This window comes from Myotis daubentonii, chromosome 1 (assembly GCF_963259705.1).
Source record: "Myotis daubentonii chromosome 1, mMyoDau2.1, whole genome shotgun sequence".
NCBI classification, from domain to species: domain Eukaryota; kingdom Metazoa; phylum Chordata; class Mammalia; order Chiroptera; family Vespertilionidae; genus Myotis; species Myotis daubentonii.
The window spans coordinates 24,570,535-24,583,301 of NC_081840.1; the positions used below are offsets into that span (position 1 = coordinate 24,570,535).

Genomic DNA, 12,767 nt, shown 5'->3' on the forward strand with positions numbered 1-12,767 from the left:
AATACTGTAAACTGTGACCTACTACTGAACAGTTGATTATCAAATATGATCTGTTACTAAACAATGTATTACCAAGTATAATCTGGGGAAAAGGGAATGTGAGAAGTGGACACCAGTGTGGACAACCAATCAGTATCTCATATACAGGAGAAATGCTTATCAACTTTTTTCCAACTGTGCTACCAATTCTTCAAGTTACTAATTCACAGGAAAAGGGTGCTATGATTAAATATGGCAGAGGCACACTATATATCACCTCCCACATGATAATACCGCTCCAGTTAAAAAACAAACCAACACTAACTTTTTGGGACTTTTAAAAAATCCTCATCTGAGGATATGTTGTTGTTGTTGTTGTTGTTTTAACTGAAATTAGAGAGGAAAAGGGTGGGTGGGGGGAGAGGGAAGAGGAAGGGCGAGGAGAGAGACAGACAGACATCAATGTCAGAGAGAAACATTGATCGGTTGCCTCTCATACATGCCCCGACTGGGGATCGAACCGGCAACCTGGGTGTGTGCCCTGACCAGGAATCAGACCCAAGACTTTTGGTGTACGGGAAGAGGCTTCAACCAATAGAGCCACACCGTCCAAGGCAACACTAATTTTTTTAAACTAAGAGATTTTTTTAAACTGATTTGATCATGAACAAAAAAAAAAAAAAAAAAGGAGAGAATATTTCTACACCGTGCATCCTATTGAACATATTGGAGACAAACGAGCCTAGTTTTAGAACAATTCATGATCAAACAAATTTGTATCCACATAAATTTAGCAATATTTTGTAAAAGTTATATATAGATATTATAAATAAGCCAAAGAAAGTTCACTAAAGGATTATATTGCTTGTTTTTAGATAACTGGGCTATGACTATTTTTTTTTATATTTCTCTATATTTATTTTCTAAAATGAGCAAGTGTAACTTTTATAATCAGAAGAAAAGAATTAGGAGAAAAAAATAAACCCATCCTTCTGTTGCTTAAAAAAAAGACAATAAAATAAGATCTGGGAATGTGGTGCAATGAACAAACATTTGAATACTAATTGTAAAATACTGCACTATGTTAAACTCCAACCATTCAAACTACTGAACAAGTCAAAATTCAACAGATGGCAGGTCCTTCCAATGAGATAATCTTGCGCTTACTCCCCTGATTAAAATGGAATCAAAGAGGGCTACATTAAGTATAGAGTACTAAAGATTATAAAATTAACAATATTCACATGATTTAAATAACTACTTCATAGATGATTAACACCATTGCTTGTACTTCATTTACAAATGCTTTCTTTATACTTAATCTATATAATAAAAGCCTAAACAACCGTTATGGAGGAACGACCAGAATGACCAGTCGCTATGATGCGCACTGACCACCAGGGGGGCAGACGCTCAATGCAAAAGCTGCCCCCTGGTGGTCAGTGCGCTCCCACAGGGAGAGCACAGCTAAGCCAGAAGCCAGGCTCATGGCTGGCGAGCACAGCAGTGGTGGCAGGAGCCTCTTTCGCCTCCACGGCAGTGCTAAGGAGCAGCAAGCCCAGTGGTAAGGAGGAAGCAGGCGGGCAGTAAGGAGCAAGGGGTCCTGGACTGCGAGAGGGCACAGGCAGGGCTGAGGGGACCTCCTCGCTCGCCCCATTCCCACCCCCAGTGCATGAATTTCATGCACCAGGCCTCTAGTATGACATAAAAGTCCCCTCATACCCACGAGTCCCTCATCTCATTAGGCTGCAAGGACCTGGCAACCAGGGAGGCTGCCTAAACAAAGCAGAGACTGAGCCATCACCCCTTGGTCCCCTTTCCTGGGGCACATCTACTATCCAACGTACATGGACATCTCACCTTTTGTCCCACAATCCTCCTGCTGCAGAGATTCGGGCTAAGCGCAAAGAATGTCACCATTTGGACTTCTAAGCCAACACCCTGGAAAGCATTATAAAGTGCTCTGAGGTGGAAGGAACGAAAACTGTATCTGACCTGGAGAGGAAGTGTCTAGTGGTATTGCCTGTTTCCTCTGAGGTCCAGAGAGAAAGGATGCCTGAACTGGTTAAGTCAGATTGAAATTCGGTCAGCCACGAAGCTGCCTGGGGTTCACATATGATGAGCTGGGCCGAGAATCTGCATCACTAAGCCAGCCACCTGGAGGCCATGAGGTGGGCTATTTGAGCACTGGTTGGTGCCCGCTCTAAGGCGGTCACTATCAGGAGGAGACAAGAGGGACAGTTCCGCTCAGTCCCTATCCTCTAACCGGGAAAAGAAGGCCAGGATGTGGGAAACCAGAAGTGCAGTAAGACAGAATGTCCCAAACCAGCTCATTCAAAATGTCCTGGCGCTCCCATTTGAATATGTATAGTCCAGAAAGAACTTAAGGGCCCTTGAAAAGCACATTTGAATTTAGCTTCGGAAGAGAGCAGAACATAATGTCAGTAAGAAAAATGGGTGAACATAAAGTGCCTTCTAAGCATAGCTCTAATATCCAAATCATTATTAATCATGATTAGTATCAACAGTAGGAGCAGATTTTAAAATATCATCCAAGGACCAAGAGCTTAAAAGAAAAAAAACTACCACATAAAATCATTCCACCCTGTCTTATCATTTCCTTCCATACAGACTGCATTAAATACAGACAGCTTGTCTGCTTCATTGTACTCTTACTTCTGGGTATACACTCTCCCCCTAGATGGCTCTGAGAGAGCAGCACCTGTCATCCATGTCACTCTCTGCCACCTGTTCACCCCTTCAGTCCTCACAAGCACCTATGAGGTGAATATCTCCCTTTTCAGCAAGGCTGGTAGCCCATTTCTGACACAAGTACTCACTCCCGAGTGCGCTCTCTTGGTAAATACCGGGCTGGCAGAGAATTCATGGCACAACAACCACTTTGAAAATACATTATAAAAGGAGCCCGAGTACCACTTCTGAGAACAACCCAGACATGAATCTCTGTATCTGCAGAAATACACCCAGCGGGGGGAAATATTGATAATTAACCTCCTTACGTGGCCTTGTTACTTTTCTTGCAGGAACTTCGGTGGCTCCTCCGCTGCAATCTCTTGTTGTGATTCAAGCCTGGAATTCAGGACCACTTGGCTCCTGACCCCAAAGTGCTTCCTTCTTCCTGGGACAGCAGGAACTAGGTCTGCCCGAGACACACTGTGGACCTTCCCTCTCTGACCTCACATTCAGAAGTTAAAACTGTGAGTCATTAGAAAAAAGGCCTTGTCTTTACCCTTCATTTTCCACATGTGAACTCAGGGTCAGAAAATGTAAGTCCACCAAAGTTGACCAGCGAGGAGCAGAGCCCACATTTGAAGCCAGACTTCGCCTTTCCTGGCTCCTATCCTGTCTGCCACACCTGCTGTTTTTGCAGAGTATGTTTTTTCTGCACTCTGCTGCCATCCGTTGTAACTGCAGTTGGAGCTTTCATTATGCACCTGTTACTGTACACTACCTCACTTACCCCACGGCCATCTGCAGGAGCTACTGTCCTCCACAATCTGGGGGGAGGTACTGTCCTTCACGATCTGAGGGGAGGGACTGTCCACCAGGGTCTGAGGGGAGGTACTGTCCACTGCAATCTGGGGGGAGGTACTGTCCACTGGAGTCCAGGGGGAGGTACTGTCCTCCACGGTCTGGGGGGAGGGACTGTTCACTGCAGTCTGCACAGGAACACCTTGCTGCACTCTTTTGGGGTCTGAGCCATCACATTCTTCTCACCAGAGCATTCTCCCTCCTAAAAATGCCTCTTCTGCTACTACTTTCTGAAATTCTGTTTTCCACTCTACACACATAGGCCTTTTCTCCTCATTTAGAGATTAGGTTCTTGAGGACAGAGATCTGTCCAATCCTTATCTCAAAGCACCTAAGTTCAGTGTCCTTGAAATGGAATCAGGAGAAACAAAAGTCACATGGTCTCTAAGATGAATTAGAACTGAGCTGTTATATTAATAGAGTTTATATTGTGATCTAAAATGTAATTATGATTATCTCATAAATATTAGTGAGAGAGATATGTCCAAAAAAAGTCCACATAACAAAAATTTAATATAGATTTCAGCTTCACTTTTCTCTCATACAGAGCCTTCACAATAGCAGTGAATGAAAAATAGCACAGTTTGACCTTCCTTCCTCTATCCACTCATCATCGAAGAGCATGAAAAATAGCCAGAAAAACAACAACCCACAAATCTCTTTAAAGAACAACATGACATGAATCGGAACTGGATAAGGCACCATCACCGTGAAATAACTGAAAGTAAACCAATGACAACTGAGCTACCTATTAGGCCCTGGCCAGGTAGCTCAGTTGGTTAGAGTGTCGCCCCAATACACCAAGGTTGCAGGTTCGATCTCCAGTCAGGGCACATATAAGAAGCAACCAATGAATGCATAAATAAGTAACAACAGACCAATGTCTCTCTCTCTCTCTCTCTCTCTCTCTCTCACCAATTCTTTAAAATCCTAGCAAAGTAAGTGAACACATTTACAGAAAAATGGAAGGAGGGGCGATTAGCATGCCATAGATGGCAGAGGCAACAGGAACCACAATTTTAAAGTATTGCCATCAAATTAATGGCAGTTAAAATCATTTTTATCTTTTACAAGTCTTCCCAATTGCTGCCTCCTTTTTCAAAGTTTTTTAAATAAGTGAATTATATGCTTCCTTCTAGTTTAAAAAAAACAACACCTGAAATAGTGCAGAAAAAGTGAAAAATATATCTTTCTGTTAGGACAGCCCAATCCGCATTAACTTGTGAATTCTCCCAGACACTGTGTGTGGGTTGGACACACACACACACACACCCAGGCACTGAATAAGAACAGAGGAGAGAAGGGAGCGGGGCACAGGACAGCTCACCTCTGAAGGGAGGCAGAGGTGAGGAAGAATGAAAGTATCTACTAAGCTCAGAGGAGGCAGAGCACCTCCCCATGCCAAGCTGAAGCCAATTACTTGATGGAACATTTCACCACTGATACATTTTGAATCTTTTTATATATATCCTGGTTCTGAAAATAGGAGGCCTATATAAATGTTTCTTGCCACTTGTCAACACAAATTAAGACCAGCAAATGAAAATAATGAATTCAATGCACAGTGTTTCTTACTAAGTATGTACATATACGAATATACATACGCATTATATGTAAACTTCAAATAAAATTATTTTCTATATAAAATTATCTATTCTCCCAAACTTAAAAATGCCTGATATCTAAATGAGATTTTACTCAAAAACTTATAAATGTTATCATGTAAACTTTCATTTGCAAACTAGAAAAAAAGTTAAATAATGCAAACCAACCAAGTGTTTAAAGATAAAACCGAGTGACAGGAAGTTATTCTTCTGTTCCATGGCCACCCTTTTCACTTTTGTGACGAAGTGGAATACTCCCCTAACTGGAATGGTAAGTTGGATCTTACAGTGTAGTCCTGTGTGTTTGCAGAGCACTCACTCTAAAATCCAATCACTTTGCCTCTTCATCAGGGTGCTTATAAAGTGCATGCAGGCAAGCACAACACATACACTCTAGTGCTTAAAACTCCACAATAAATTCCCTCCGCTTTCAGGATAAAAGAATTTCCCAAAGGCATGACAGGTCTCCCTGATTATGAGCCAAGTCCCTTTATACTCTGAACCTCCAGCTCCAGTCAAAGGCAAATGGAACCAGCAGCAATTACTTCATGCACGTTGGCTGCACTCACCTGCCTTCAGGAGAAACCAAGTGGCAACTTCTGCTGGAGCACACTTCATGCAGCTCCCTTCCCTCCTTGTCCTGCCTTATTCCTACCTATCCTGTTCCTAACTCCTCCTTCTTCAAGACTGCACTCAGGTACATAGCCTGTTCCAGGAAGCTGTCCACTTCCCACCCCATCCCTGCCATGTTACCTTTTTTACAGCATTTCTTGAGAGGACCACGGGTGACTTATTAAAAATCATAATAGGGGTTCTCTACTTTTAAAGAAATTATGATTTCATTATGTAACATTACCTTCTAATATCAGGCGAGCTGGCAATTAAAAAAAAAAAAGAGGACTGTTGGTTTGAAGTTTCTGACAAAGTAAATGATTTTGAAGTGGTTTGTTTTTTACAAAACTGCAGTTAAAACAGGTTTAAAAGAAAGACTATGTTGGAATGAGAAATAAGAATTTCAACACAAGCACAAGAAAAAGCCTAACTGGTGTTATAACAATCATGGGTATAATTAGCAACAAAGACACAGATCAAAACCACTGCATCGCCACTATGGAAGACAGTATGGAGTTTCCTCAAAAAGTTAAAAATGGAACTCCCATTTGACCCAGTGATCCCACTTCTAGGAATATATCCCAGGAAACCAGAAACACCAATCAGAAAGGATATATGCACCCCTATGTTCATAGCAGCAGAATTCACCATAGCTAAGATCTGGAAACAGCCTAAGTGCCCATAAGCAGATGAATGGATTAGAAAACTGTGGTACATCTACACGATGGAATACTATGCTGCTGTAAAAAAGAAGGAACTCTTACCATTTGCAACAGCATGGATGGAACTGGAGAGCATTATGCTAAGTGAAATAAGCCAGTCAATGAAAGAAAAATACCACATGATCTCACTCATTTATGGATAATTAAGACCATTATAAACTGATGAGCAAAAATAGATACAGAGGCAGAACAACATCGAACAGACTGTCAAACTACAGTGGGAAGGCTGAGGAGGGTTGGGAGGTGGGAGGGATGGGGGGTAAAAAATCAACCGAAGGGCTTGTATGCATGCATATGAGCATAACCAATGGACATAAGACACTGGGGGGCATGGGAGGCTAGGGGAGGGTCAAGGGGAGAAAAAAAAGGAGACATATATAATACTCTTTGCAATACTTCAAGCAATAAAACAATTAAAAAAAATAAATGCATGCATGTTTTCCCCTGAAAAAAAAAAGAAAAAAGAAAACTCCTATTAACATTTTGGTGCCTTTCCTTGAATCATACTGAATACACAATTCTGAATCCTGTTTTTCCCTCTAAACATTTTAGGATGAATATTTTTCTAGGTTATTAAAAGTTATCAATGACATTATTTTTAAGGCTGGCAAAATATTCTTTAGTATGGATGAATTATACTTCTTAATAAAGAAGACTCATTGATATGTAAATTGCTTCCACACCTTTACTATCACAAATAAAGATGCTATTAAAAATTTTTTAAAAAAACCACTGCATCATTATATACCTGCTAGGAAAAATTCTAGGAATGCCTGTACTCACCCTTAATAGTGCTACAGTAAAAACAGGCATACTTGCATTGCTAGAAGCAATGGAAATGGGCAGAACCCTTTCTGGGCATGGGGGGGGGGGGGGGGGGGGGTTGGGGAGAAGGTAAACCAGAAAGTATTCCGTTTGTTGGGCTCTGTAAGCTCGCCACAGTTGGAAGTATTCCGCTGTCCAGAGCAAAAGGGATGTGCGCTGCTGAACCCAGGACTCCTGTTCACACTCACACCAGCTCTCCACAACCTTCATTCCTTCAGCAGCCCCATTTCCCATTCCTTGTAAACTATTAGCATCCACTCTTTCTCTTAACGTCGCCTACACTCCCCCCACATCCTCAGTCCCCAAAAGACATTTATACAGAACATCTTGATTTTGCAAAGTTTTCTTATTGCTCCACTGCCCCGGCCCTCACCGCCCCTGGCCCCCCAACCACACAAGCGTTCAGGCCAGGGACTGCCTCTACTTAGCTTTAGGGCACTTAGTCCTTAGCAGAGGCTAAAGCAGCCGTGGGCAAACTACTGCCCACGGGCCAGATACGGCCCCGTTTGAAATGAATAAAACTATTGAAATAAAAGACCGTACCCTTTTATGTAATGATGTTTACTTTGAATTTATATTAGTTCACACAAACACTCCATCCATGCTTTTGTTCCGGCCCTCCAGTCCAGTTTAAGAACCCATTGTGGCCCTCGAGTCACAAAGTTTGCCCACCCCTGGGATAAAGGATAAATTCAACTACTTCTGAATAGGAAACAGGTAGTACAACAAGCACTGGGAAGTGCTTTTACAATCTGTACGAGGGAAACCTATGGTCCAGAGATACTCACTCCCATGCTATTTATTTAGTTTATCATGTGTGTTTCCATCAAGTAATGCGCACTCTAGTAAAAGGCAAACAGCACTACAGGCAGAGAGGGAAAAACACTCAAACTACAAGCAAACAGCAGGCGTTACTCGTCTTCTCCACTCCCAGGAGCAACCGCTTTGCTTTGCATTCACAGCACCGTTTCCTCCAGTATTTCCATTTCCTAAATAACATGCTCACGTGCTGTTTCTTGACTTGTCAATCTTATGCTCTGTTGAAATTCTGCTTGAAAGATGAGAAATACCTATGCTTCCAGTGAGCACCCCCATTCCCTTGCCCATCTATGTACACATGTACTACAGATGTGTGTGCATGTGTACATATATGTTAAACATGTGAATGTAGAATCAGGATTTGTGTTACTATGGCTATATTTATATTTGCCCAGTTGCTTACTTTATTTTTCCTGGAGTTAACTGTTTCATTCCCCTCCCCCACCCCATGTGGTTACTTTCTAGGTATCTACCTTTAATTCTTCGTAATCTCAACGAGAGAAGGAAGAAAACAAAACTCTTTCTCATTACTTTTTCCTACCTGGTCAGAAGCAACAGGTGCCCTATGAACTCCATTTCTCCCTCCTGCAGACTCCTCTCCTAGAGCTCTCCATCGTCACGGCTGACCTCCGTCCAGCCCGGCTGACCTCAGGTCTGCAGCACAGGCATCTGGAAATATCCCATCAGCCTCATCCTGCCCGTCCCCTATCCTGGATGGACCCAGGCTTGCCTGATCTCATATCTTCCTTCTTACTTCAATTCCTCATTATGATGGACCATCAGTGGCAAAAGCTTTGAGACTTGGCATGGCTAGCCTTAAACTGACGCATGGTTTGGCTAGGCATAGAACTCTGTATTTACACTCAGAGTACTTTAGGTGTTATTTCATTATTTTCTAGCTTCCGCTGTTAGAATTGAAACAATGATATTGTGATCCTGCTCTCTTACACATTACATGTTCTTTTTCAGGAAATTTTCAGGATCTTTGATACTGGAGTGGCCTTTGTGTCTCTTTTTATAGTCCTTGTACTGGACATCCAGAGGGTCTTTTCAATATAAAAATATACCTCTTTCAGTTAAGTGCAATTTTCTTTCTTTTTTAAAAATAATTTCCTTTCCTTAATTTCTTTCATTTTATAAATGTTCTCGTTATTGGATACTGAACCTCCTGAATAGTTCCTTATCTTTTCTCTCCCTCCCTCCATTTCTTTTTCCTTTAGGTACTTAAGAGAATTTTTTAACCTTCATTTTCCAACTAGACTATTTAATTTTTCATATTGATTCTAGGACCCAATTTTGAAGAAATTTGTGCCCTGATTGTTTCTGTTTGGGGTGTTTGATTTTTTAATCATATATGAACGTTTATTCCAATACTGCCGGCAGTATGGGAGAGCAGCAGGTCATCCACAGAAATCTGCTCTACAGCCACCATAAGCCAGCTGCTATGTAGAGTAGGACAAAGATTACATGGGGAAGTAGACAATGAGGGGCGGGTGGGACTCCGTTGTTCGAGGGTTTCTGTTTCTTCCATTTGAGAAATTCTATTCTTTTTTCATGACTGCAATATTTTTGCAATAAAGTTTTCTTTTCATATTCAACTGTCTCTATTACTCCAATTAACTTTTCTTCTGTTAGTGGTGATCACCGTCTTTTTTCCATGGAAGGCTTTTGCTTATATGTCTGCTATCAGTGACTATGCCTTTATATTTACTATCTGTCTGGGGGCAGGGCTTGTTGACTGTTAAGTAGACACTCCTGTAGGCGCTGCCTAGGAAACCAGTTGGTTTACTTAGGAAAGCTGGACATAGGGAAACACATCATTATGACTGCCTGGCATCTGTGTAGTCAGTCTCTGACTCTCTTCCCTATGTCGAGGGAAATTCCTTGCTCCATATAGAGTCTGTCTTCAATATAGAAGCTAAAGGTGCCGGCCACATTGTCACCTAACCAGCCATCTTAGAGATCGGGCGCAGACATACCACCTGCCCCTCAGCCAAAGGGATATTCACATCCTGGACTCAGAACTGAAAAATCGTGTCTGCAGAGAGGTAGGCAGCAGGTCCATTTACATGGAAGTGGGTGGCAGCAGGGGTGGTTCCGGTGTGCAGTGGCACCTTGTTACAGTGCTGGTGGTGGCAATACAAAGGCACCCAGTGCTCAGGGACACACCACAGCATCTTTCTTGGGTAATTAGAGCAGCAGTCGCCAACCTATGGTCCGCAGTGGTCCGTGAGGTCCGAAAGGTTGGCGACCGCTGAATTAGAGTATTGTCTTGGCCACTTGGCATCCCTTGCTCTTGCCCATTTTCCAAACCTAGTTCTACTGCCTTCCCAGTGATTCTGCAAGTCACTAAATATTATTTCCATGAACTTCTTTTTAAAAAAAATATATGTTATTGATTATTCACAGAGAGGAAGGGACTGGGATAGAGAGTTAGAAACATCGATGAGAGAGAAACATCGATCAGCTGTCTCCTGCACAACCCCAACTGGGGATGTGACGGAAACCAAGGTACATGTCCTTGACCGGAATCGAACCTGGGACCTTTCAGTCCACAGGCCGACGCTCTATCCACTGAGCCAAACTGGTTAGGGCTCCGTGAACTTCTTTCCTGCTTAAATCAGGCGGAGGGTCCCCCCTCTGTACTGGGAGACCCAAACTGCCAGTATTCGTTAGTCATTTTTAGAATACACTCCATTTTTCTAGAGAAGAATGGTTCTACTTCCTGCCTGGCTTTCAGCACTTTGGGAACCAATCTTAGCAAAACTGTTTCAAATAATTCCTCCCCGTGTCCAAAGCCTTTATGATTACACTGATCGGAGAAGGACCCAACTATCTACCCATAACCAGTCCCACCTCTCGGTCCAATCTTCCCAGCTACTTGGCCTCCAATTCCAGGTCAGCATTTTCTAGAACCCCTTAGTGACAATACATTCATCTCTCCAATGACCAAAACTGCACTGCCATGTCACATCTGCTCCTATTTCTTTTGCTCTTACTCGTCCTTGTATGTTTGTATCTTTTGATGTTCCGTTAATAGCACTGGGGTAGGGCTTGGGGAGGGGAAGGAAGTAACTGCAGCATGTGATCAGCCTGCTGTGTTTGACTGGGGACTGAAAACTTTCAGTTGTGACATATTTGCACATGCAGGAACTTTGAGGTACTTAATACCCATCATCAGATTTAATAAATGTTAATATCTACCAAATTTGTTTCAGATCAAAAGGAAATAGAATGTTACAAACACAGCTAAAATGTCACCAGAGAAACCTCTCTCCTAACCATGCTATGCAGCCTTCCCTTAAATACTCCTTTTATGTTTATGAAATCTATGCAGATGGTGTCATTTGCAACACATCCTTTGGCAACTTGTTTTTTCACGTAAAATTGTCTTCCAGATTTATTCATGGTGATACAAAAAAGATATAGATCCCTTATAATAACCTCTTCATATTTTGCATTCTGTGTGTATACTAGAGTTTGTAAATTAACATCTAAGTTATTTCCAATTTTTTGTTATTGCAATGATAGAATGCTTGCTTTCCTTTCACTTCTTCTTTGGAAAGGTGTGTAAAAGTCTCTCCAGAGGACTCTAGAATTGGGAACTGCTGAAGCCTTACATTGGAGCACCTTCCAGCAATATTAGAAAATAGGGAAATGCTCTCCAAAGTGGTTGCAACAATTTTGCAATCCAACAGTAACATAAAGTACCATTTGCCTCTACATCTTTGCCTTTAAATTGTTACCAATGATGGTGCAAAATATTATCTTGTTGCTTTCAATGGCATTTCCCTGATAACTATTGAGAATTTTAACCTGTTCATTGGTCTTATCTACCTATATTTTGCCCCATGTTTTCCCCTAGGTCCTTGTCTCCTTTGATATTGATTTGTAGCATTTCTTCATTTACTATGGATATTAAACCTTCATTAAACATGTGTGTCTGAATAGATTCTCATTCTGTAGCTTATCTTTTACCTTTGTTTAAGATATATTGTCTTATATATACATTTAAACTTTTTCACATTGTCCAATTCATCATGCCTCGTCATAGTTTGGGCCTTTTATATCTTGTTAAAAAAAATCCAAAATCCAAAATCATAAAGATGCTTTTCTATATTTTCTTCTCAAAGTTTAAAAAGTCTGTCTTTACAATGCATGTCTCAAATTCATCCAGAATTTTTTATAGGAATATAACTTTATTTTTACCAAATTGTCCCACCATTACTTTTTGAATAGCCTGATCTTCCCATAGCGATTTGTAATTCAATGTCAAAACCAAGTCCCATGCATGTGAGGGTCTCTTTTCGTGGTCTCTCTTCTGTTTGGATGATCTGTTCTCTATCCGTGTGGCATAGCACAGCAATTCAACTGTCACAGCATTATAATAAATCCTGCTGTCCCACTGATTCTACTTCTTCAATTAATTTTAGTATCATTCTGTCAGGTTTCATGGCAAACTCTCTTGGTTTTGTTCTTTTGTTTTCTTTTTTGCATCAAATTTATAAATTTAGGGAACTTTAAAATCTTTTTAATACTGAGTTTCCCATGCAGTATCATATATAATTCCTCTTTATTTAGATCTTCTTTAAAATATCTTAATCCACAAAGTCATTGCATATCTTTTGTTATATTTTTTATGAAGTACACTATA

General features: G+C 41.3%; 1 protein-coding gene and 1 pseudogene across 32 annotated transcripts in view; one reads left to right on the plus strand and one right to left on the minus strand.

Moving 5' to 3' along the window:
- Positions 1-12,767, minus strand: part of SIPA1L1 (signal induced proliferation associated 1 like 1) — a 352,094-nt gene that overhangs the window by 141,885 nt on the left and 197,442 nt on the right. The window lies entirely within an intron of this gene.
- Positions 4,487-4,595, plus strand: LOC132225210 (U6atac minor spliceosomal RNA; annotated as a pseudogene).